Source organism: Microtus oregoni, unplaced genomic scaffold (genome assembly GCF_018167655.1).
Source record: "Microtus oregoni isolate MIOR12 unplaced genomic scaffold, Mior012 000017F_ref0000208, whole genome shotgun sequence".
NCBI classification, from domain to species: domain Eukaryota; kingdom Metazoa; phylum Chordata; class Mammalia; order Rodentia; family Cricetidae; genus Microtus; species Microtus oregoni.
The window spans coordinates 12936670-12963894 of record NW_024543076.1 but is presented as its reverse complement, the minus strand read 5'-3'; positions in this window follow the sequence as shown (position 1 = coordinate 12963894).

The window sequence follows — 27225 nt, the reverse complement described above, 5'->3', positions numbered from 1 at the left end:
AAGAATAGGTTGCATATTGTTCTGGAATTACAGTCTGGTCTTGCTAAACAATAAGAAGACAGATGTACAAACAGTCTTTGGATTGAGCATAATTATTTAAATTATTTAAGATAGCCTCAGATAGCTTCTCTCAAAGCTTATCTAGTTTTTTTTTCTTAAAGAAGTTTTGAGGCTTCTGTCCCTCTTCCTGTCAAAGATTGGTTTGAATGAATCTAGGATTTGGGCTCTGTCATTTCTTGCGTGCTGGTTAGCATGTAGAGCGCCTTCTCAGTAGTGTTCAAAGTTGCAAACCAACCTCCTTAAAATCCTCGCATCCGCCTTTCGCTGAGACGGTGCAGAAGGGCAGACGGGAAGAACAGCTGCAATTGTGCAGAAGGTGAGAGTAGCAACCCCTCGCACAGTGCCTACAGGGAGAGGCAGGATGCATGTCAGGTCTTCCTGAGTAATGACTGGGTTTTCATACATAGCATTAAGTAATGGTCATCAAGGAAATAAATCTAGGTTTGATGTTTTCTCATCCCCCAAACATAAAAGCTGCAAGCAGCCACAGCCGCTTGAAAATGGAATGGCCTTCTGTGACCCTCAGAATGGAATTTAAGAGTTCTCTGCTGCAGATTCATTCCCATTCCCATGGAAACAGTCACTGGGAGTGATTCTGCTGTCATTATTTCCAAGCACTGACCCTGGCTCTTATGAACTAGTGGTGACCAAGTCCTTGGATATCTGAGAGGAATGAGCATTGGCCTTGTAGAATGAACTCACAGAATTGCCCTCTCACATGGGCAAAGTCCCAAGATAATCTCAAGAAATCTGTGTATGTATGCACACATTACATACATACATACACATATGTATATACAAAGTACATATATGCATGTATATTTATGTATGTACATATGAGTATATATAATTAGAAAATATATTTATAATTTGAAAACATTAATATTTATATTAAGATATATCTTAATATATATAGAAAGATGTGTATCTTAATGTTTTTCTAATTCTAAAGTTATGTTGAATAGAAAATAACTGAAGAATGAACAAGAAACTGCTTTGCTTGTTTTCATCAGATAATTTTTGTGTGTAACCAAGGTTGTCCTGGAACTTGTCATCCTCCTGCATCGGCATGGACTATAGGCAAGCACCACCACATCCAGCTTTAAAATTTTTTTTATTAGTTTTTATTACAGAAAAACTGGAAGAGAAGAAAAGTTGAGAGTGTGGTATAATGACTAAGTCCCCACTGCCCCAACATAATCCTTATTAATTCATGGTCATCTGTATGCTAACTATACTCCCAACACCTGTTTGGCCATTTAAAAGCAAATTTCATACATCATATAATTTAATTCACAAATATTTAGTACTTACCATTTAACTAGAAGAGTACTTTGGAAGCTATTCGTAAGATGCTTTTTTTTTTTTTCGTAAGATGCTTTTGTTGGTCCTTTTTATAAAACCAGCTGTAGTGTAGTTAGCTGCGGCTTGACAAATGGCACGATCTGGTATCTCTCTTCACAGTGAAGGCATTGATGTTAGGTCTGGTGCTGTCTGCCCTTGAGCTATTTGTTGTCCTTCAGCAAACCCTCTCCACTGACTAGAAACCGCATCTTAAGCTCTACTAGTTTCTATAGTGCTGGCCATCAGGTTAGATTTTCGTGTCGTCTCAAGGACTGAAGCTCAATAAGATGCTGTAAAATTTAAGCATTTTTTAAATAATTGAGTTTTTTTCTTGTTATAGTCCAGGCAAGGGCCTGAGTAATACTTGACTGATAATTTCTTGTCCATTTCTATAATTTTGTTTTGAGTGGATAAGCTTAATGATTATACTTGTTTATCAGGATATCATTTATTGAATTAAAATCAACATGGACATTCTCCATATATATTTTATATACATTGAAGAAGAAAATATTAAAAGAGGTTTGTGAGCAGTTGCCTGTGTAAAGAATGTGCTGAGCATCAGTTCCCCCAGATCTGGAGTTAGAGGTGTCTGTGAGTCATCTAATATGATTCTGGGAACTGAACTCAGGTTCCCTACAAGAACATTAAGTTTTCTTAATTCTGGACCATCTCTCCAGTCTTTCGATGTTTTCTTTTCCCAAATTTTATGATACCATAGTATAGTGTTTTTATTAAAGGAGGGCATCTTATGTTCTACTACTTTGTTTGAGGAATTTTTAATGGGAGATAGAAGATGGCTTGGTGGATAAAACATTTGCCCCACTATTGTGAGGTCAAGACTCAGGTTAAAGCTGGACAGATGTGGCACCCTACCTGCTGTAGACCCAGAACTCAGGAGGCAGAGAAAGGGACTGCCTGGGGCAAGTTGGCTGGCTACTCTATGAACTGATGAACTCTGAGTCAGTGGGAGACCCTGCCTCAATAGGAAGGATGGAGAACGATCAAAGAAGATACCTGATGTCAGCTCCCAGTCTCCACACACACAAGTGCACAAGCTTGTTGGTACCTCTGCATAAAACTTGTGTGCCCACCCACATAGACACATATATAATAGACGGTGTTTTATTTGTATATCAATAAATGAGACTGATTTGTCGTTTTGTAATACTATTAAGTTTTAACATCAGCACTGTGATACGTTCCTTTGGGCATCTAGATTGGATTCACATCATATTTACAAGTTATTTTAGGAAATTTTCATGTGTTTGGCATCCAGCATAGTGTTCCTGGAATATGTTGCCTAAGTATCCACGTTTATGATGCCATCGTGGTGATGTTGTCTAGAATTTTAGTAATGAATTCCCTTTTCTGCTGATTTAAAGAATAAATAGGAAAAACAAAGTCTAAGTATCTAGTCAGGTTTTATTGTTGAAACACACACACACATACACACACAGACACACACACACACACACACACACACACACCAACATATACAAAGAGACAGATTCCGCAAGAAGGAAAGGGGACCCAGACCTGGTGTCTGTGTCTGCTAACAGAGTTAGGGAATGTTATATGTTTGGGAATGGGATGAGTTCCCTTTCTCTCACAGAACTGGCTGATTTGAATTATTCCAGGGGATTGGCTAATTCAGATAAAGAAAGGGACACTGATTGGTTCCCAGCACAGGAGCCATGCACATCCTCCTGGGAAGTTTAAAAGTCACAAGAAAACAGGATGAAAACATTTACCAAGCCTTTGTCTTGGAACCAGGAAGTTAGTCATATGAAGTGTTTAAGTGAAAAGTTTGTTAATCTACCAAAAGCCTCTTTTCCCTACCTGCCTGCCAGCCGGGGATCTGACTCACTCCTGGTCCTCCATTTTAATACTGGACAAATTGATATAAACTTTGTTGGACCCCAGAGCAGAGAGTGAAGAGGAGCCAACCACTGGGGAATGGAGGTGGGAGATGGGTGGTGGGAGGAAGTTTTAAAGAGAAGTTGCACAGTCAAGTGTCCTGTGGGTGGATCAGCCGAGCTTCGAGGACAGAATAGATGGGAGGAAGAGTGGATGAGGAAGAGTTGGCCCTCATACAACTGAACAAAGAAGATGACACCAGGGACCCGGCATTGAGAGGATGCTAACGGCATTAGGGTGCATGGTGGTCCTGGGGGCAGTGTGCAGCATGCTCTCAGGACATGGGGAACCACTGCCAAGCTCCTGTTCCCTTTACTGAGATGGTGAGTATTGAGAAAAGGGCCCACTCTGAGGCAAAGAGCATGCCCTGCATTTTGGACAGGTTCTGTTAGCACAATCTGTACGTATTGATCAAATACTCACCCAGAAAACAGATTGAGAGAGTTCAGCTGGAGAAATTAAGGAAGCGTGGAAAATTTACAACTAAAAGGAAAAGCAATGAAGATAGGTACAGCTAGCGGCTGCAGAGTGTAGGGGCTACCGACAATGCCTCTGAAACACAGCTCAGATCGTTGGAATCCAGAGATGGGAAAGGGGCCCCACCCAGCTTTGAGTCTGACTTGTTGGGGTCTTTAGAATCTAGAGGTGGAAAAGGAGCCCCAGGGAGCTAGGAGTCTGGCCTCCAGGCCTCTGGGGAGTCCAGGCTTCTGCTGGAATCTCAGGAGGAGAAGGGAATGGAGATGTCTTTGCCAGAGTATGAAAGCTGGAAATTAAAAGCAATTGCGGCAGGAGGTGTGAGGTTAGAAGGCAGACTGCGGGCAACTGGATTTTGGAATCTGCAGTCCAGAGGAACTGTCTTACTTAGAGACATACATACTGATACAGTTAATGTTCTCATAGAACATAGTGTAAACCACCCAGGTAATCTAAAATGCTATTAGCCATATATTAAAGAAACTGGGAAGTTATTTAAAATGTTATATTTACTGCTGAGTAGTACTCTCACATGGGGATGTTCTATCGGGAATTCACCAAGGCCAGCTGGCCTGGGTCTGAAAAAGCCTGGGATAAAACCGGACTCTCTGAACATAGCGGATAATGAGGACTACTGAGAACTTAAGAACAACGGCAATGGGTTTTTGATCCTACTGCACGTACTGGCTTTGGGGGAGCCTAGGCAGTTTGGAGGCTTACCTTAGTAGACCTGGATGGAGGTAGGTGGTCCTTGGACTTCCCACAGGTCAGCGAACCCTGATTGCTCTTCGAGCTGATGAGGGAGGGGGACTTGATTGGGGGAGGGGGAGGGAAATGGGAGGCGGTGGCAGGGAGGAGGCAGAAATCTTTAATAAATAAATAAATAAATTTTAAAAAATGTTATATTTAATAAATATATAACCAAATGGCAAAATCTTAACACAACCAGCATAAAAAAACATAGGATGTGCATTTATTTAACTATAATTTTGAAACAGGATCTACTAAGTAGCTGAGACTGACCTGGAATTTATTGCATAGCCCAGACTGGCTTTGAACTTGTGACCTTCCTGCTTTAGCATGAGTGCTGAGATTGCAGGAGTATGCCACTATGCCTGGCAGCCTTGTCTCTCCCCCCTTTGCAATATTTTTTTTCTTCTTACACTTGGTTCATCCTTGCTTTCATTGCTATGATTAAACACTAACTAAAATCAACTGAGACAAAGAAGATATTTTTAGCTTATTGGTTATACTTCATTATTGAGGGAAGCCAAGACAGAAACTCAAGGTAGGAACTTGGAGCAGAAACTGAATCAGAGACCCTGGAGGAATGCTGCTTACTGGTTTGTTCTCCATGACATGTTCAGTACCTTTCTACCCCTACTTTTCTGGGAATGGCCTTTCCCACCGTGGACTGGGCAATCAAAGATGTGCCTCACAGATGGGATTGAACCTACTGAAATAGTTCCTCAACTGAGATTCCCTCTTCCCAAACGTACGTAGGTTTGTGTTAAATTGGCAAAAACTATGATGCAGTCCAACTTCAGCTAACCACTGGAGCACACACTACAATTTTCAAATAAACCCCAACAAAAGGGACTCAAATTGTTGCGTTAAAGGTGTGTAGAAAATTGAACGGAGACACGTTACTGTCTGCTTTTGAATCCCTGCAGTCTTGAAGAGGCTGTTTGTATTCAAAGGCAGAATGACCTTTCTGATAGCATTTGGACAATTTTTAAGAAGGAAGCCTAGGGAAGGGTACATTAACGACAAGGCCATATGCTATTCTTCACTAATAATTGTCTTCATAGCATGACATTGGGCTTCCTTTACCAGGTATGGTGGCAATCAGAAGAACTGAGAATTTGAGTGTTGGGTTAATAAGCGAACACTGTCTATATGTGTATCAAAATGACCATGGCACAGCTTCTGTCTGGTTTTCCGCTGTGATCCTGACAGAAGCCCTCAGCTCAGGAGCTTTCATGAAAGCAGCTCTAGAAACAAGAGCACAAACAGGTCCCTGTGACACAGGGAGTGGCCCTGATGCTGCCACAGGGGAACACTGAGGTTCTTCTTGAAGCCATCAAAGGAATCTGCTCCTATGGAGCCATCACAGCCCGTCATCTCTTCTTCTGAGAATATAGAAGGCTATGATGTAGCTGGGGTCTCCACAAGAGACAGGCTCTTCAGATGGATTCTGCAGCTGGATCTGAGCAGGTCTTTGCCAAGACTAAAGTCTGGAGCAGTGGAAATATTGCTAAAGATGTCTCTTCTAGGTGCAGACTGGTGAGTCATGATGCCATCCTAGGGTTCTTTCTGTCTGGAAGTTGCAAGTCTAACTACATGGTATGTTCATGTTCCACATTCACCTAGAAGAAAAAGAAAAGCAAGAGGAAGCAGTGAAGCGAAAAGTGATAGAACTAGAAGGGAAAGAGCAAAAAGGTAGGAACATGGGGAGATTTTGAAGATGATATATTGACAAGATGGGAAAAATAGTTTCTAAAATGGTGGGAAGAGGAAGGACAGGAAGGAATACTGGAATTGTGGTTACAAAGAAGAGAATGGGTGGCAAGCAGGGAGAGTGGACAGCAGCCTGCTACACTGATGGGGAGTGTGTTGCTGCACGAGTAGAGGGTGGGTTGCCACAGCACTGGGGAGTGGGTTGCCTCAGTGGGGGAGGGTGGGTTACCGCAATGGAGGGGGGTGGGTTGCTGCAGTGGTGGAGGGTGGGTTGCCGCAGTGGTGGGGGGTGGGTTGCCTCAGTGGGGGAGGGTGGGTTACCGCAATGGAGGGGGGTGGATTGCTGCAGTGGTGGAGGGTGGGTTGCTGCAGTGGTGGAGGGTGGGTTGCCGCAATGGAGGGGGGTGGGTTGCTGCAGTGGTGGGGGGTGCGTTGCTGCAGTGATGGAGGATGGGTTGCTGCAGCGGTGGAGGGTGGGTTGCTGCACTGGTGGAGAGGTGGACCTAAGCACAACAAAGGCTGTGGAAGGAATGTGGAGACAGAAGACTGGGGGTTTGATGAGTCGCTGATAACTTGCATTTCCTTCCTCGCTGGCAATTGCATACACATGCAAGAGCCATTAATAATAAAGTATACTGTTTACCTTAATTCACTGCTTGAGCTCTCATTAAGTATGAACATGTTTTTTTCCAATGTTTGGCATATAACTGTGCCAATAAATGATTAATCTCCTATTTCTCATGCTTGAAAATGTTTCCTATTTTTCAAAAATACTTTTATTTTTATTTTATGGTCATGAGTCTTCTGCCCGAGTGCATGTATGTGCACCACAGGCATGCCTGGTGTTGTAAGAGTCCAGGAGAGGGCATCAGGTCCTCGGAATTGGCATGGTTGTGAGCCATCCAACACGACTTCTAGGCATTGAACCCTGATCTTCAGCAAGAGCAGCAAGTTCTCTTAACTCTTGAGCTAACTTTTGAGCCCATCTCTTTTGTTTTACATTTATATTTTAATTTTATTGGACTCAAAAAGTAATTTGGCGCAATAACATTCACAGCATATCTTTTTTGTGTTGCTCTTTGCTCTAAAATATTATTTTAAACTGGGCAGTGGTGGTGCACACCTTTAATCCCAGCACTTGGGAGGCAGAGACAGGTGGATCTCTGTGAGTTTGAGGCCAGCCTGGTCTACAGAGAGAGTTCCAGGACAGGCTCCAAAGCTACAAAAGAACTCTGTCTCAAAAAAAAAAAAAAAAAAAAAAAACCAATCAACCAAACAAAAAAGAATATTATCTTAAGATGTGTCACATTTGTTTATGCTGTGGAACATTTGTTTAATGATGCAAAGATGTGCTGCATTCTTTTATGTTGCATTTGTTTAACTCTGTGAAGCTGTGTTACTTTGCCTGTCTAAAACACCGGGTTGGTCTAATAAGGAGCTAAACAGCCAGTGGCCAGGAAGGAGAAAGGATAGGCGGGACTGGCAGGCAGAAAGAATAAATAGAAGGAGAAATCTGGTAAGAAAGGAGATCTAGGAGCAAGAGAAGGAGGAGAGGAGGCTGCTAGCAGCCAGCCACCTAGCCAGCCAATGGAGTAAAAGTAAGATATATAAAAGTAAGAAAAGGAAAAAGCCAAGAAGCAAAAGGTAGCCCAAATAATTTAAGAAAACCTGGCTAGAAATAACTCAAGCTAAGGTCAGGTGTTCAAAAGAATAAGTCTTCATGTGTGATTTATTTAGTGGGTCCTTCAAAGAGCAAAGAATAACATCCCACAACAGCTCTTACTTTAACAGAGATGTCTGCAATATTTCATCCTGAAATGGAATTTTTTTGTTTGATTTGTTTTTCAAGACAGGGTTTCTCAGTGGAACTCACTCTGTAGACCAGGAAGGCCTTGAACTCACAGAGATCCGCCTGCCTCTGCCTTCTGTGTGCTGGGATTAAAGGTGTGCGCCACCACCACCCGGCCTGGGATATTTTTTTCTTTTGATGATTGAATAATGATCAAAATCTTCAACTTTTAGTTTTCTGACCTAAAAAAGGGATAATATTAATATATTTCCTCATATATGTTATCTATTCTGCAATTTCCTCCTTAATGAATCTATCTAATGGGTCTGTGAATTCTAAAGATCAACCTTGCTTGATTGATCTTTAATATAACCTTAAATTTAGTTTCTCAACAATTTAGTTAAGGTTTGGGGAATATATCAAAGAGGGAATGATTTTTTTCTTTTTGAGTACCAGTGTGATTTTTTAAAACAGGTTATGTATCGATCCATATGTTTCTGGTCTTTGGCACAATTTATGTAGCACCAACTCCCCTAGCATTTGCAAACCGAGCATTTGGCCTCCCAGCCAGTGTTGCGGCTTTGCAGCTGGCGTGGTGAGGCGGTGATTCTGGCTTCTTATTGAGTGGTCATTTTTAGAAACTTAAATTGTAAAGGCAAGTTTACATTTCAGCAAAATATTCTTATGTTTAAGAATCCCGTCATTGTCATCTGAAGTCGCTAGGCCTTTTCCATCCTCTTTGTCAGCCGTCTCTGTTGGCATCCATCCCGTCTATCTGCGTCCCCCATCCCGAGCCACTGTGGTCCTGGCAGCTTTCTTCCATTTTCTCCTACTTTTGCTGGGACTCACCTTAACCACCCCAGTCCTTTTCTCTTTTGCTGTTCTTCTCTAAAGTACTGAGCTGAAGGATTTATTTTGAATCTATTGCCTCAACACCAAAACCATTGCTTCCGGTTTTCTAACAAAGGAACACTCAACAGCTACTGTTGTTTCGACTGACTCACTTCTCAAGAGGTCAGGTTGGAGACATTTGTGTATGCTGTTAACAAAGGTTCCAAGTTTTCATTGTTGCTATAGCTTTTGTTATTAAGGTACGGTTTCAATATATACAGTAGATACACAATGTGTCTGGCTTAGTTTCTTTTCTTAGAACTGTGAAAAGTTTGAGGACTAGGATGAGGAAACTTAAAAGCCTCAGCAGCGTCAACATTTCTAATGGTGGAAGGACCATAGAGACGTGCTACACTACACATATGGAATGAGTTTACTAGGGATTTTACCTGTTACCAACACAAACTATTCTGTTTTCTTATTTTGAATTACTTTGCATTACCTTGCGATTGATTTTTGTTCGTTCACTATGAACACTCTGTTTGTGTCTTTAAGTCTTCGTAGCACACTATCTCTGGCCTTTCAAACATTATTTTCTTTTAGGTATATATTTTATAAGTGGGTGGAAATGATTACTCTCTCTCCCTCTCTTTCCTTCTCTCTCTCTGTGTATGTGTGTGGGCATTAAGATAGAGAGGTACCTTTAAACAGAACATTACAATCCAACCATCCCTATTCTGACTAACAGGGTTGGTCTTTTGAGGACTTTTCTGCTATTATTCTATTAATTGTGTCTTCTAGGACACGATTAATAAGGTCAGTTTCTTAGTTTTTTTTCCCCTAGTTTTATCAGTAGTGTCTTTCTTTTTCAAGCTGTTTTTCCCTACCCAGAGCTGAGCAGGAGACAGACGCTTCTCTCGGGCCTGCCTGTGGGGTTGTGAAATGTGAGTGGAGGTTGTCTAGCTAAGCCCTGTCTAGCTTCACCGTTGCCCTGGGGCAAGTTCCTAGCAGCTGCGGTGCAGGGGAGGCTGCACTGCCTGTACTCGCTGCTCTTCTCACTCCTGAGAAGCCTGGTCCCTCACTGCTGGCCCTGGAGCTAGCTGCTTCTGGCACTTTCTATTTCTGGCCCAGCTGCAACTCTTACTTTCTATTCTACTGTTTTCTAGGATCCGAAACACTGATATTTTGGTGTAGGGAGCAGTATTGTGACCTCTTCAATAGGAGTGGACTGCTTAGCTTGTTAGTTGCTAAAAATTCTTCTTCTGAGCCAGAGACAATTATCTGGGAGGAGACAATAGGTCTTTTGCATTATTTCCAGCATCAGTATTTTTTTTTTCTGTTTCTGGCAATGTGACATGATCTAAACAGTAATTATTTTGTTCAATTCTCATTCACAAGACTTATCTTTAATTGGTGTATTATTTTGTTGCATGTGATAGATTATATGTCTATTTGAGTTTTTAAAATTGATATGAAGTTTTTGTCTTCTTTTCCTTTATAGCTATTTTTGTCACGGGTGAAGAGATGCCAGGAGCCACAGCAACATTTAAGAGAAAAGATAATGGTATGATAATGGTGGTCAATTTATTTAGCATGTTTTATATTTTAGGCAAGGTATCTTACTGATAAATACAAATGTTTCTTGATTCAATCCTCCCTTTGTTTGAGGGACCAGTGAATATGTTTTTGCCTCATCCCCATCTAAGGAACTGGTTTTCTTCTGCTATGCATACTGAACTGATGTTATCAAGTTCCTGCTCTCATTCTGTACTGAAGAACCAGGAGTGTGCCTCTAGCAAGTGAACAGTATGGAGTCGAAAGACGTGAAATCTCACTTTTGTTCAATCGTGCTAAGCTTTGTCCCGTATAAAATTTCAAAAGTAGCAAAGCTTGAATTCTCTTTGTATATGTCCCTTGGTGCTGAGTGTCCCAGTGGGCCCAGCTCCATTGGCTTCTCAACCTGGGGCCAGTTCATGACCTGGATGAGTCCCATTTCCTACTCCTCTGATAAGACACAATCATATGTACATAGCAGAGAGTCTGCTGTGCTCTGTGAATTTGAACACACAAAAATCATGTCACATTCTTGGAGTATAATAGGTTCTCAATAAAATGTACAGTGTTACCATTTGAATGGAATCAGTTTGCTGTGATATCTGCCTGGGCCGAGGGAAGGTGATCCAGAACATTCCTTGTCACTTTCTATTCCAGTAAGCTCTTCCTGGACACTGGGTCCTCAGCCTGACCTCCTTCCCTCTTCAAAATACCCTTGCTTCTTCACACCTCCTTAGGATCAGTTTCTGCTAAGTCAACATGGCGGTCTATTAAGAACAAATGCGTTGTTTGTCTGAATTATCATTTTCAGTTCACAGGAACTACTGGTATTGATATATGCCGGTCACAGAAATGCAAGGCATTCTTGGGATTCAGGGAAGAGGGCCAAAGTTTTGGTGAGAAAAATAAAGTTTAAAAGTGTAAGGTTTTTCAAGACTTTATGAGATCAAGATGGGGAGCCAGGGGATAGACACCATAACTTTTTCTACAATCTACTTACAACAAGTTTGGAATATGCAAGAGTCTTAATCATGTAGAACAACCTTCCAGATCCAGGGAGCAGTGAGACAAGTTAAACATCCGGAAAAAGTAACTTCTAGTTGTACACAAATTAAGATATCTTTAATGACTGATGCTCCAAACCCAGGAAAGGGGCTAAAAGTTTTAGTAATTCAAACCTAGTAATACAGGATTTGGTGTGAGCCATCTAATTTTATAGATGAAATGAAATACACTCCAGAGCAGGGCCATTGAGCTCAGCCCATTTCATAGGGGGCACCGTGAGAGGCTGGCCCTGCATATTTGTTACGGCCAATGAGGCAGAGAGGTGTGTGGAGCTCTCTGAAGAACCCTGTGGTAAACATTCACAATGGATACTGGCCTCCGAGCCAGGTAACACAGACAACATGCATACCTCCTCTGGGGATGCTCCAAAAGCACATCTGCACATTTGCTGTTTAGATTACCCTAATAAGTATTTCATCAGTAACTTATGATAATATGGCATGTTACAAGAAAATTCCACAGGAAAATTGCACTATGCACGTATGGTTGAATTTTAATTGGCATGTGGAAGAGCCCAACAGTATTGTCCTTGAGAGAGAAAATGGAGTGTAGACGCCCAAGTACTTAGAAGTCTTAGTCTCAAAGGCACTATGCGGAGTCAGTTGACATCAAGCAAAAAGATGTTCAGAAGCCAGACACGTCCCTGCTCTCCTGATGAGACTTCCGTGCAACCTGACACTATCGTTTGCTAAGGAGAATCCCTAGATGCAGAGTCGTGGACACACGTATGCTTGAAGGAAAACACGACGAGCATTGCAAGGTCAAATATAAACATAAGAGTTAGATATTTAGAGACTAGCCAGAGAACCACAGGCCTGAAGAATTCTGACAAATAGTTTCCAGTTATCTGCCCCACTTGTCACTGTCACATGCTGATGCTAAACTTGTGTGTGAGGCCCTGTGGACTACCCTTTTGCTCCGATAAGGCACGCGAGGGTAAACTGGTCAATGAGTGACAGCTGCGAGAAGGAGGGGCTGTGAGTGTTGGGTAGTAGTTGGCTGGTAACAATGCCGTGCTTGCTAAAACATACCATACTCAGCAGTATTTTGGCTCTCCCAGGGGCATTTGTATTTAAAGGAAAGATTTAAGAGATGTGCAGAGTTTGAAGCAATAAATGTAGAATGACATAATTTAAGGCTCATACAGGATGGCTGTATACCTACGATGTTTGCCATATGGTCTTCTAAAGCATGTGTGTAAACTGAGTACCAATGTCATAATCTTAGCATCAAATGTTAAACTAGTTGGCCTTGTTCTTCCGCACCCAGGAGTCTCTCTCTCAAGGTCAGGATAATTCACCCTCTCTGGGAGAAGTACAGAGGGAAGTCAACTCCTCTCTCGACCTGGGCACTTTCTCACTTCCACCTAGAGTCCAGCAAGGGAGCACAGGGCTAAAGAGAATTAAACCCGCTGCCTTTGAAGGGCATCAAGACTCCTGAATCCCAGCCCCAAGACTGGGTGTTCTAGTGGCTTCTATAACACATTAAATATGAAAGGGAAGTGGCATCAGGCCCAGTCCACACCAATTATCTGTGGCCCTTTGCCTCTGTGCACAGAGTCGGGAATTTTGAGGTCCACAAACTATATTCTGCAGAAATAAAAAGGAGAATTCAGCAAGTAAGATAATAGCACTTGTTAGTTTCATTTACAGCTCGTTTAGGCTGCCTGAATTAATGAGTACCTATAAAGCCATCTTGCAAGGATCTCTTGCACAGCCTTAAAGTATACCGTACAATTAAATATCTCTGGCAGAATCATAAATAGCGGAAGCATAAAAATTACTCAGCTGGCATTTTTTTTCAGGTACTGTTTTTTTTTTTTTTCACTTGAGAGCATTCTTGGTATGGGCTAAAAAATAGGCACCTGGGGACCCTTTCTGCCCATCATTGTCCAAGCACATGGAGCTCCTCTTGGAGGCTCAGGCTCTCCCGATGCCCATAGCCCCTCGCAGCATTTGTCTGTGGCTCTCCTGCCTTCTCTGGTGATAGTTTGCACCACATCTAAGCCTTCCTTGGATGACAGGTTTTAGTCAGCAGGCCCTGTGCTTTACAGCTTCATATTCCCCACAGGGCTTGGTTTAGCGTTTCACACACTTGAAGTCGGCAGTAAACAGGTTTGTATTAATCAACATGAAGGAAAAAGAAAGAGAACACTGTTCCTAAAAGCTTGTAGTAGCTAAGTTATTATTATTTATATTCTTTTAAAAGGTACATTCTGCTTGAGCCTGGTACCACTTAATCACTTCCCTGTAGCAAGATGTCAAGGCTTGGCCCACTTAAGTAACTATTAGCTTGGTCTCACACAGTTGGTTCATTTGCAGGTTTGGGTGTAGCATCTGCATCCTGTTATAACTGACTGTATTCCTATCACCATGCTAACTGCTATGACAAAATTAGCTTCAATTTCTTGAGTGCTCCAGAGACAAAGATCAGACCCAGCAGAAGCAGGCAAAAAGGATGCAGAATTGGCTTTCCATGCCCTGCTGAGTGACCGGATGTATATCAGCATCATTGTTAATTCGAGATGGACTCAGCATCATTGTTAATTCGAGATGGACTTAGATGAATTAAGATGCTACTCTGCTTTCTTTCTCATGGATACATGGTGATTGGTGGAGGGACAATATTTTGTGACATGATATTACTAATCAAGAAAGAATCTTAGCTGGCCCGTGGTGGTGCACACCTTTAATCCCAGCACTTGAGAAGCAGAGGCAGGCAGAGCTCCATGAATTCGAGGCCAACCTGGTCTACAGAGCGAGTTCCAGGACAGTCAGAGATGTTACATAGAGAAACCCTGTCTCAACAAACAAACAAACAAACAGAAAAACACAAAAAGTGAAAAAGAAAAAGAAGAAAAAAGAAAGAATCCAATAGATAATTTCTTGGGCTAAAGAAACAGACAGCTGGAACAGTTAGCGTATGGTTACTCAGAAACTGCGGTAGTACTGCCTCCCAACTCTGCTACTGGGGATAATTGTTTGTCTTGTTTGTCTGTGAAGGTTCAGAGGGATGTTCATAGGCATGGGATGTACGATAGAATAAAACATGTGCCTGTCTTCAAGATGCAGAAAGTTGAGCTGGAAAAGCAACTGGGCAAACAGTAATGAATCTGTCGATTGAGCGTGACATCAGCTTACAGAAGTGTGGAAGAGGAAGGCAGAAGAAACCTTTCGAGTAATGACCAAGAAAAAACATTCACGTTGTCTTCAGGTATATGTTATACTGGTACTGGGCTAGGACTCAGGGGGTCTGAACCTTCCTAAAGCCACTACCCTTTAATATAGTTCCTCATGTTGTGGTGACCCCCCAATCATAAAATTGTGTCATGGCTACTTTGTAGCTACAATTTTGCAACTGTTATGGATCATAATGTGAATATCTGATATGCGGACTATCTGATAGGGGACCACCCAAAGAGGTTGAGACCCACAGGTTGAGAACCACTGGGCTAGGTGGGAGGTGAGACACTGATGGGAAGGAATTATTTTGGGGTACCTATCAGAGAAGATGAAGCCTCAGAAGAGACGCAGAAAATGGATAGCACTGCACAGTTAGCTGATAGCAAGAATGTGTCCTGGCAGGCTAGATGAACTCAAGAAGGAAGTCTGATAGGCAAAGTGGCTGTGGACAATTGGCACCAAGATCTTTAGCATAAGGAACTGGGATCAGATGCAAATGTCATATTTAGGCACAAAGCTCTGGATCTAAACTTTACCCTGGTCCTCAGGGGGCGTGAAACTGACCTTAGCTTTGTCATAAGCAAACAGACAAGAGCCAGAAGAAGCATCTTGAGGCTTACCCAGGAGCCTTGATGTTTCTGTTGAGACTCCTTAGATTCCTACAACCAGGGCAAGGGCAGGGTTGGTCCTGGAGTCGGAGTGTGGGCATAGGCTGAGGCAGCTCTAAGTTCTGGCAAGGGAGATTGGACAAAAGGGACACTGAGTCTCTGTGCACCATCACAACCCACCAGGCTCATCCTTACCATTGTAGAACACTAGCCCCTGAAGGCTCGCTTCCCATTTGATTCTGAGGAATGGCATGGATGGGATTTTGACTTCACGAGAGTCCCTGGCAGTCTTTCCTTTCGCTGTCATAATGTTGTGAAGACTGCATTTTTAGGGGGAAAAAAATCTCCGTAGTTTCTAATTATGGTAACCGATTCCAGCACCTGGAAAATAGCACTGTACTATTTAATTAACACATATATTTAGATAATTTGACAGAGGCTAGCCTGGAATTTATCTTTGATGGATGTGCATTAACTATAATTTACCAAGCTAATTAAGTTGGGCAAGATTGCAAAGGAAACGCTTAACTTCTGAAACTGGTTTTCAAATATTCTTAAATACTTTAAAAGGCACCACACACATGTTATTATTTAGTTGATTATAATGATAATCATCATTACTTCCTTTTTTTTTTAAAGAAGCAGCTTCCCTAATGACATTTAGTTGGTACTTTACAGATAATCCTTTCTGAGTCACTAGGGGTGTTTATGATGGCAGACACTTGTTTTTAAGTGACAGGAAGCCAACGTGAACAGACAGGAAAAGAGGATGGCCCTTGTCACTTTCTCAGTTGCTGGAAGAGCAACTGTCTTGACTTGTTTGAATTGCTGTTGCAAATATATACATACTTGGTAGATTATAAACAACATAAATTTGATTCCCAGAGTTCTGGAAGTTTTTCCTAATTAAAGTATTGTACATTTAGTGTCTGTGAGGCCCTGAATTTTGGTTCATGGAGGGCCTCCCATGAAGGAAAGGATAAGGCAGTTTTCTATCTTTTATACAGTCATGAATCCTATTCATGAGAGTTCTATTCTGATAACCCAATCACTACCCAAAAGCTCAACTTGCTCATATCTAGAGGGTTAGGATTTCAACATAAAAATATAGATGAGAAAGAAATTGCCTTAATCTTGGAATTGGGACTAGGAAACCCATGGCCTCTGAGCCTCTTTTCCCTTGACTCTTAGACTTTTAGAAGTCTCTTCCCCTGGGGCAGCGCTATCTATGATTGCCTTAGGGGCAGAGAAAGGAGGATGGTGAGTTTGATATTGGCCTGGGCTGCATAGGTAAGACCATCTAAGCAAGCAATTAACTATCAAACACAGAGAGGGATGCGGCATCATGGAAAAGTGGCCAGGTGGATAAGATGTCACATTTCTTAATATGCACCTGGTACTGGTGCCTCACAATAGATATAACAATGATGGACATAAAGGAGAAGTGATCCTGTGGTTCAAATATTAAGTTCAAATACCTTTTTCTCGGGAAATAATGTGACTGAGATAGGCATAAGCAGACAGAAATAAACAGACAGAGAATCAGACATGCTGTTCAGAGCTGAATGCTGTTTTCAATGGGGACCAACTGACGTGGAATAGACCACTCAATAAGAGCAAGTGAAACACCTTCTTGAAGAGTCAGGGACCACATGCTAGGATTTAAAAACTGGAAATGGAGAGAGAGAGAGAGAGAGAGAGAGAGAGAGAGAGAGATTTGGATCAAGGAAAATACATATAAATAATCCAAGGTCCAAAGAGAGTTTTCAAGGGGAACCAGGAAACATTGAAGTGGGCAAAAGTGAAAATACAGAGTAAGGGTAAGCCACAGCTGAGCAGCGAGTCTATAGAGGAAATGCTTCCAATCGCAAAGGCTCTGGTCTTCAGCGGAGTCAAGTTTCTCTTGATAAGAACCAATGCAAGCAAACAGAAAGATAGGTAAAGAGAAAAGAAGACAACATTAGAAACAAAAAATAGAAACAATAAAATGAAAAACTGGCCCTGTGGAAAAAACAATAATACTGATACATTTCTAGTAACGGTAACAAAAAGGAGAAAAATGGAATTTATTAATATTAGGAATGAAAAGAGGCACCGCTGATGTCCTAGCTGTTAACAGGCAAACACTGTCAACAGCTATGCAATCATACACTTGACAGCTTGTGTTTCTCAAGAATCACAAACTACACAAACATATTCAGGAAGAAATAGGTACTCTTTTGAGTCCTATTACCAGAAAATAATGGAATCTGTAATTCCATTTTAAAGTTTTAAACTCTCTGAAAATTTTCCAGGGAATAGGTGGCTTCACTGGAAGAGTCTACGAAAGAATGATATTAACTCAATATAAAAGAAAGAAGACTTTGGGACTTATTTCAGAGAACAGCATTATTTGTTACTATGCCAAGCAGATATTTCAAAACCAAGAAAAGCTACAGGCCTAAACCTTTGTGAGCATAGGCCAGAAATTACCTAGGTAATCACAGTTCATCGATACATAGGAGGTATGCCTGTCAGCACAAGACATGTTCGGTATTTGAAATGTCTCAGACAATCCAGACATTATCCGTCAGTGGTAAAAGACTTACTATATTATTTTAACAGTTCCCCTCAAACAGAACACTTAAGTATGAATCTCACAAAACATACATAGGCTCTCCGTAACGAAAGCTGCAGAAAGCTGGTGAATGAAATGGAAAATAAAGACTGACAGATGGTGAGCCGTGCTGTGTTCATGTCTGAAGGCTACAGAGTGAAGACACCGTGCTCCTCGGATTAATCTAGAGGAGCATTTGTGTGTGTGTGTGTGTGTGTGTGTGTGTGTGTGTGTGTGTAAAAATATACGTGCGTATTACATCAAGGTTTGAGAGCAATCAAATAACTTAGAAAACAAAGTCAACTTTGGGAAAACATAGCACCTGACTTTAAGATTTGCTACGTAGCCGTGTAAGAGGGAGTGCTTGCTATGAGAACTCCTCTGTAGATTAGGTCTTAACAAACTAAAACTTTCTACTTATGTTGATTTAAAAAAAAACTGTCAATAAAGGTGTCTAATCACTCAATCTGCAGCCATTCCAACCTCAGGACAGCTGAAGTGGTCTTCAGTGGTCATCCAGTGGGTACTCGTCAGCAATGGAAAGATGAAGAAAGACCATCGCAAGTGATGTCTATGCTGGAAGCACGATGGTCTTGAAGCACCACGCCTGGTGGAGAAGATGATGCACCCTGAGGTCATTTCAGTTGTGTCCTAGGTAACATTTGGTGATAGGCCGCATTACCAGGATGCACTCAGACAGACCGCATCAGGCTACTCGCTCATAGCACACTCAGGCTATGATGGGACTGGCTAACGTTTTTGGGAGATGGATTCCTGGCACTAAACGCTGTTTACCTGTGTATGAAAACGACAAAGCTAGAGTGATGAGGAGCAGGACAGGGAACCCCAGAGGTTCAGTGAAAGGGTCTGATCTGGGTTGGGTCCACATGGGCTACACAAGACCTTGTTATAAATAAATAATAGCAATACCATTAGAAAACTTTAATTTGTCATTTCCATGTTTTCATGCTCCAAGAAAGAAAGAGCCTCCCCCCACAAAAAGAGTTCTGATTTGACTTTACAAATCTACTAATTTCTACAAGCCATAAAATATAACAAACAATATTGCAAGACAGGCGACAGACTGGGAGAAAAATATTTGCTTCGTGCTTAATGATGAACTCAGAGGCATATATAAAATAAGAACTCAGAGGCATATATAAAAAACTTGTAGCAGAGACTAACAAAGCAAGTGTTTGTGTGGTGGGGGGCAGGAAGAGTTGGTGGTACCAAAGATTGAACGAATTAGGCAGTTCCTAGAAGAAACGCCCCGAATGGCATTAACAAAAACCTGCTTGAAAAGATGCTGAGTCACAGCAGACACCCCATCAAAGGCGGAGAGCTCTTTCCCGGGATTAGAATGCTTTCTTGGAAAGGGTGGACACAGTAAGGGAATGCGAAAGAAATGGTCTTTCTTCCTGTGTTGGGAGGAGAAGTGGGTGACAGATACACCCTTGGGAGAGAGTTAGACAGCTTCAATCAAAACAGAAAGGCAGCACCTCTTCTTCTCATTAATTCTACTTGTAAGAATATCACGCATAAAATCTTTAGTGTCCCGGAAACACCTGTACGTAAGCAAAAGGATGCATGTGTGAGACTACCGTGATGCTGTTTGTGCTAATGAAAACATATAAAGAAGCTAAATGTTTACTGTTGCATTATGGCAGTCTGATAAACGGAGATTATGCAACTACTAGAAATCAATTTTCATCGACAGGGAAATAACTCCTAACAAATCGTGGGGTGAAAAGACCAGTAACAGGACAACATATATGATATCATGATTATTAGCAACAAAGAGATTGCAGCGTGTACCTACTTGTGTATGTACATTTGTGTTATATACATACATGTGTGATATGTCAATGCAGGAATACCGTTCCTCTAGTTGATGCTACTCTTGCGGTGTGTGGCTGAAGACAGCCGTATTAGCTTTCTAAAAAGAAATTAATTACACTAGTTAGATGTCCTTAAGTTAGCATCATCCAAGGATGGCTTAATAATTTACAGAGCTGCGGGCAAGCTGTGTGGAAATGGATCGTGCAGGGACTGGCAATGTCGTTCATAGCCACAGAGCTTAAAGTGAGTGGCAGGGTAAGGGCTTGAGAGGATTTGTGGCTTCTAGCCAAGGGACACATCAGGTTACAAAATATCATTTCCCTTCCTTCCTTCCTTCCATCCCCCTGGGTTCCTCACTGTCTGAGCCTGCTGGCCATTTCAGGGCAGGAAGCCTTGAGCAGCCACTGATCAGTGTCTGAGCAGAGGCTTGATGAGGGCAGGCAGAGAGGCATCGGAGGGGCAAGCAAGACCTGTCGTGAGGATATTTTTATTCCTTGTTCTTCTATCCTCTGTAAGTTACTACTAATAAAATCTGTTTTTATATATAAAAACAATTCAGGTTTCCATCTTATTTTTGGAGCAGGAACACTAATCACAACCTCTGGCAAAGGCAAAAGGAGGTTGGGTTGAGTGAGGTGTCATCCAGAATTTAACTCCTCTTTCTTTCCTGAGGTTCTTTGGTTTTGTTGGGGTCTCCTCTCCCACACTTCGGGGTCAGATTGGTCTTAAGGATGATTCTAGTCTCCTTTCTAGTGACCTGCAGCACGCATGTCCGCGTCTCTCCAGCAAGGACAGAGAGAAGCTGTGCTTGAGACTGCTTCAGTGACTTTTCTGAAGGCTGTGACAGAAACACCCTGTGTTAACAACGGAAGGGAGGAAAGGTGAATTTCCACTCAGTTTCAGTCTATCAAAATTCAGAACATAAGGTGGTTGGCCTCTGCACAGCCAAAGACAAGAAGCAGGAACAACATATAAAAGAGCCCGGATAATATATTCCTCTGTCCTGTTCCTTGTGACCTGCTTTCTCTATTCATGGTCTTATAGAGATTCCAACTCAGGTTCACCAGTGGAGAGCCACATGCTTCAGGACGTGAGCCTGTGGGGATATTTCAGACTCAAACCCTAATAAAGGGCCCATGGTAAGAACCATAGGATCATACCCAACAGAGGCTTTGGAAGCTGCTGCCCGTGCCTCCCTTCTCTCATGAAGCCTGAGCCCTGAGATGGGAGGACTCTGGATTCTTGACTGATTCAAGCTGCTATGTGGACCCTGCAATCTTGCACTTGTTTCCATAATGTGTTTTTCTGGGAGCACGGATAGGATTGACTTGAGTGCCCCATGGCAGCTCCCTGGTCCTGTGCTGGTGGTTTTCAGGGAAGATGGCTGTTGGCTAGACTTAGCCGTAAAACATGCCACACCTGCAGGTCTCCCCTGGCCTCATAAGCATATCTCATATCCCCTACTTTATAGGTGTTCTCTCGTGGGGCCTGGTGCTCTACAAACCCTCACCTTTGAATTGGGATTTTCCTCCGTAGGTTGTGATTACCATTGATAAATAAAGGAACTGCGTTGGGCCTATAGCAGAGCTATAGGGAAACAGAGCTAGGCAGAGAAAACTAAGCTGGGAGAAAAAAAGGGGGGAGTCAGAGAGAAGCCATAGAGCTGCCACCAGAGATACACATGCTAAAACTTTAGCTGGTAAGCCACAGCCATGTGGAGATACACAGATTAATAGATATGGGTTAAATTAATATGTAAGAGTTAGCCAAGAAGAAGCTAGAGCTAATGGGCCAAGCAGTGATTTAAATAGTATAGTTTCTGTGTGATTATTTTGGTTCTGGGCCACTGGGACAAACAAGCAGCACCCTGCAATGCACCTTTAGAAGGATGGTGCTCCATCCCAGCCTGGCACAGGGTACCTGCAATGCACCTTTAGAAGGATGGTGCTCCATCCCAGCCTGGCACAGGGTACCTGCAATGCACCTTTAGAAGGATGGTGCTCCATCCCAGCCTGGCACAGGGTACCTGCAATGCACCTTTAGAAGGATGGTACTCCATCCCAGCCTGGCACAGGGTACCTGCCCTCCTGCTGTGCTGCTCATTCAGCAGGTAACTCTCTCGTTCTCCTCCTTTTCCTTCCTCCCTTATTCCTTCTTTTCTCCTTTCCTGACAAAAAGAAAATAGAAGTCAAAGGAAGGAGAGAGTTAATTTAGTAACCCAGCACTGAATCTAAATACTCCTAAATTTGAATCACTGTCAGAATGAAGAATCCAAGACCCAACACCTTCTCCTTCCTGTAGGTGGTACTTCTCCATTGGAATATTCTGGCCTCTCCTCCATGTCCAATAGGCAAGACAAGACTTCCTGAACCTCAGAACCGTAACTTTACATGTCAAGGCGTATCTCAGTATCTATGTCAGTGTGGGAAGACGAGCTTGCCAGGAAGTTTCACTTAGCATTTTTGCAAGTGGGAGGAGGCGCAAGTCCACTTCAAGCCTGTTTCTCTTGCAATGGCTTGCTGTGACACGCATCAGCCATAGTCTCATTTTCACTAACCACAGAAGACTTCAAACCCCTTTAGTCCCATCCGCATCTGGACTACCTTACTCTGTCAGCAATGGGAGGGCAGCCTTTCCGCTATGCAGCCTTCCCGCTGACCAATCACTCATCAGCAGACCTCCCCGTAGTGATGGCTTCTTGCTACAAGCTTCAGGGGATAAAGCTGCCTCCAGTCCTTTTCCAGGAGCAAGGCATCTCAGAAACGGTGTTTGACTTCCTTATTGAGTAGTGACACAGATAACAGGCACTTCCAGCCTATGAAAATTCCAGAACAAACACGTTAAAGAACCTCGATTCCAGAGAGCCTCTCTTGGACACTCCCAGTGACACCTGGTTCCAAAGTCTGTCCGTGGAGCTTCCCCAGTTGCATCTTCAATTTTATTTCTTGTGTGCCTTATTTCTGCCCCATTGATCACTGGAAAGGGCATTTTTGGTACTCTCCGGAGTGTGTCGTAAGTACTATGGAAATAGATGGCTTGCAAGCATCGGACACACCCAGCTTTCAACTTAGAACTGGCTTCCATCTTGTATGGATTTAAAATACTAACTAACTGACAGAAGGAAGAATTCCTTATCTCCATCTAGAAAAGTGACCTATCCTCCCTGAAGGACAGTGTAAACTGATGCTTCTCATTTCCTTTCGATTTAGACAAACTGTGAGCCTTGCTTTTGCAAGAAGAGATCATGGCCTTGTATTTAAAATAAAAGTGAATCACGTGTGTTACAACATGAGTCAAAAAGTCAAAGCTGAACATGCGTCTCTGCTTGGCAACACTCTCTCTCGCTGCATACACAAGCATATATTTGAACAATCCCAGCGATACAACCATCTGACAAAAAATTAATAAAAATAGAAATTTATCTTTTTGCTCAAGAAATGTCCTCTTTCTCTTACGGTTGTATGGAAGACCACTTGATAAATTCTAAGCATCCTACACCACTGAGCATGTCCCCACAGAGCGATCTCAGTGCCACCAGTGTGGACGAAAGCTGCTACACGTTACTGAGAGCAGAGGCACCAGGTGTCGGAAGAAACTCCCCAAGCCATCTGCCTAGTAGTCTGTTTCTGATGTGGTTATCCTTTGTGCGAATCCTTGAGCTCTTTAACTGAAGTCCATAGTGATGTTTTCACTGTGTCTAAGGCTTAATGGGTAAGAGAGATAAAGGGGAAACTATCATTCTTGGCCTTAGGACCTGTGTGGAAACGTGTTAGTCATCTCAGGCTCACACATGGAAGCCAAATTTGCGATGCTTGCTTCAAATATATTTTAATTCTAGTTTCTGAGTTGGCCCCAGTGTGGGAGGTTTATGTGTGACCGGAAAGGATGACTAACTTCTCCTCATATCAAAATGGCCATCTGTAGTAGAAAACTCAAGGATTTAAGCAAGGGATCTGGAAAGAGACTGCTAGAGAGTTTATTCTGACACGGCTTACCTTGACTTGACAGTAACATCATGGGGTCCCAAGGATGAGAACAGTTTTTCTTCCAACTGTCATCTACTTGTCCTTGGAACCCCGTGACATTGCTGTCCTTCTTTTAAGTCCAAGACTCCAGAGGTGGTCTGTATATCAGTCATAGTGGGTGAACTGCATCACTTTTGTAATAGGAACCGAGAAGAGGCATTAAATATTGTCCTAGACTCTCCACAGTCCCAAACCTGGAGGAAATGCCCAGCATTCTCAGCGGGAGGGATTGCAACTAAAGGAAATGAGTCTCCTTTTCCAGTCTTTCAGACTCAGTACCTCCCGCAACACCGACAACCCCTTCATCCTCCACAAAAAGGGTAGTGAGCATCCTGGAACAGAGATGCTGTGGAGAAGCACATTAGCAACAGGGCAGTTTGGTGAGGCAGCATGGCGCTCATCTTGATCGCTACCGGAAACAAGTCTCCAGAAGGGAATGCAGAGTCGTGTGATGGTTCTTAAGAGGACATGGAATTGAGTACCACTGAAATGGTCCCTTCTGCATCTTAGACTCAGAGGGGAACCGGGGCTATTCTGGGGAGATTTAGAGCCTGTAATTGGAAAAGGCAGTTTTATTTAAAGACAATGGGCCTCTCATTTTCAGGGACAAGTTATTTTTTTTATTTAAGAACAGATGAAAAACTAATTGATGTCTATAACTAACTTAGTATCAGAGGTTGAATGTGTCCTTCCAAAACGTTATATTGGAGTCCTAATCCCAACTATACAGGATATGTTTTTTTTTTAACTTAGATCTTTTCAAAGCCAATCAAATAAAAATGAGATCATTATGGTGGACCAGTACGATTGGTATAGTGTTAAAAGGGGAAATCTGAACACAGACATGGAGGGAAATCTATGTGAGGAGATGCTGGGAGAAGTCTCCACAAGGCTCAAAGTTGAGACTGAAGTAATGCATCTGGCCAGCCAAGATTTAGCAGAGCTGTCTTGCCAACCACCGGAAGCCGGGAGTGAACCGGAAGAATAGATCCACCCTGGCCTTTGAATGAACCAAGGCGGCCCCATCACCTCAGACCACAGCCTCCAGAGTAAAAAGACCATCCAGTCCCTTGCAATAGTTTGCGACGGCAGTTTCGGACGCTGTGGCGGGTGGTGAGGAACCTAGAGAAATCATTCAACACGGACCAGAATGTTTCTGCTGTGTGGAACTGTGCAGTTGAGAGGTGGGTTAGGAAGACTACTGGAAGCCATCATCAAGGTCTTAATCATAGTGATTGCTTGACCCCGAAGAGTAGCCTGTGAGTGCCGGTGCCCACAAAATGAAGGGCTTCGGCTGTGCAAGCCACAACTCCGGCTTTGTGCTTCTCGCCCTCTGCCTTTTCCTCACCCCACAGCTTTACTCTTTCCAAAGGTTACACCTGCTTGGCAGCCGGCAGCCTTTTCTCAGCTGCCCTCCTAGGTCAGAGTAATGCGGGGAAAGAGAGAAATTATTGTAATTTTCACTCTCGAGCTAAGTCTTGATATTATTATTATTGTAACCTCGGCCAACAGTTTTCCTGGGGTCCGAAACATTTTCGCCATTGGACAATAGCTGCAATTGCCTCCTCATCGTCATTGTTATTTTTTCCTTTGCCGTGTTTCATTTCGTCTGACGGGTAGATCTCCGGGATAGACGAGTACGATGCTGTTTGCTTTCAGTGGATCAGTTTTGAGATAATCTATTTTCATCACACCAAGAGGTAGGCCAGCCAGTTAGCGTGAAGAAAAAATATGAAGGGCAATATATTTTCATTTACGTGAGGCACGAGATAGCTCAGGTGATACTTTTTTCCTCCCACTTAAACATTAAAGCGAAAGCTGTGAATGAAAGCTTTGCTGAAGAAGAAATAGGAAGGAAATTGATGTAAAAACAGACAGAGGCTGGTGAAGTGATCTCTGGGAGGCTGGGAATCTGGTCCACTTTGCTCTCATCTTTTTCACCTTCGAGTGAAATGCCACCCACTTTTTTTTTTTTTCATTTAATTTCAGTCTGTCTTCCCATACACCATCTGTCTGCTTCATCTGAAAGAGCTCACAGACAGAGGAGAAAATAGGTTACGATAAAGGAGGCCAAATTGCGCTAGAGGGATCGCATGGAGGTCAGCCGGTCCCTGCCCTGATGTCTTTCCTACTGCTTCAGATTTGGTTACCACATGGAACCGATACCCGCGCGGCCAAAGCAGCCATTCTAGAAACACAGCCTCCACAGTTCCGAGGACAGACTTCTCGGGTCAGAGTCTCTCCTAATGTGACTGAAGTTTCTCAGTACTGCAGAAGTAACGAGTAACGGTAAGAAAACGGCGGACTTGAAAAGCATCTTAGGATCAGGCGAGGGCGTGGAGCTCCCGACACAGCCTGCGAGGCTATCCCACCAAGCTGTTCTGCCGCGATGGGTATCTGTGGATCCTATTCCTGCACCGCACTGATCTTAGCACCTTCTCCATTTGACCTGTTTAATCTCTATAGTTACCTGCTCACCGTCGTCTCTAAACACAATCTACTCAGCATTTCCTGTAGTCTCATGAAGGCAAATTAACCCTCCTCACCTGGAAAGTTGTTTTTACGTCCTCCCTCCCCTGAAGGATTCGCCCTGCTTGCTCTTTATCCTCCTTGGGTCTCACCAGTCACCTCCCTCCTCCGGAACATCATCTGTCTGTGGATCCAGTCATAAATAAGTAAAGACGTTCTTCTTAAATGTCTGATGCCTGCAGTTATGCCTCTTAGAGCTGCATTTACATTTCCAATCAGGACATCACATTGAATATTCATCGTGAGCTTTTCATCAGCTATCAATATAGTCTTTTGATGCACTGCTGGGGCAGCTCCTGGTTTCTTCCACCCAGCAGTGTTTAGGACTTTCATGTTCTCCTTAAATTGCTATACTCACTTTTACAAATTGCATTATTTTCCTTTTATGTCTAGCCTCTAATTTATGCTGGCCCAATTGCCTTGTCACAAACACCTTTTAAAGATAATACCTATCTACTGGGGTTTTTTGGTTATTGTTATACTTACCACATTCCGTCAATGCTTTATTTTTTAGATGCATCAAGCCCTTGAAGATGAGGGACCTTCTCAATTTCCATGATTTATTTGAAATGTCCGGAGTCGAGGAATATATAATGATACTGAAATGCATATTGGACTAAAGATCAGAGGGAGACACTTAGCAAACAATAGCGACAATTACAGAAACAAAGAGAGAGGCAGGGGATGGTATCCCTGCAGGCTGGGAGTTCATTGAACAGGGGAAGCAGCAGAAAGACAGGTGAGCATTTCCCACTCCCTTGCTGCCGTCAGGGCCACAGCTATCTCTGCTTCCTGACTTAAAATGAGGCTAGGAAAGATAGGAAGAAAGGAAAAGGGAGGGAGGGAAAGAGAGGAGAGGGGGCTGGGAAAAGGCATCTATTAACTCATTTGTTGTTTCTCATTCCTAAGCAAAATGCCTGGGTAACATTTAGGTATCTTTTGAAATCTG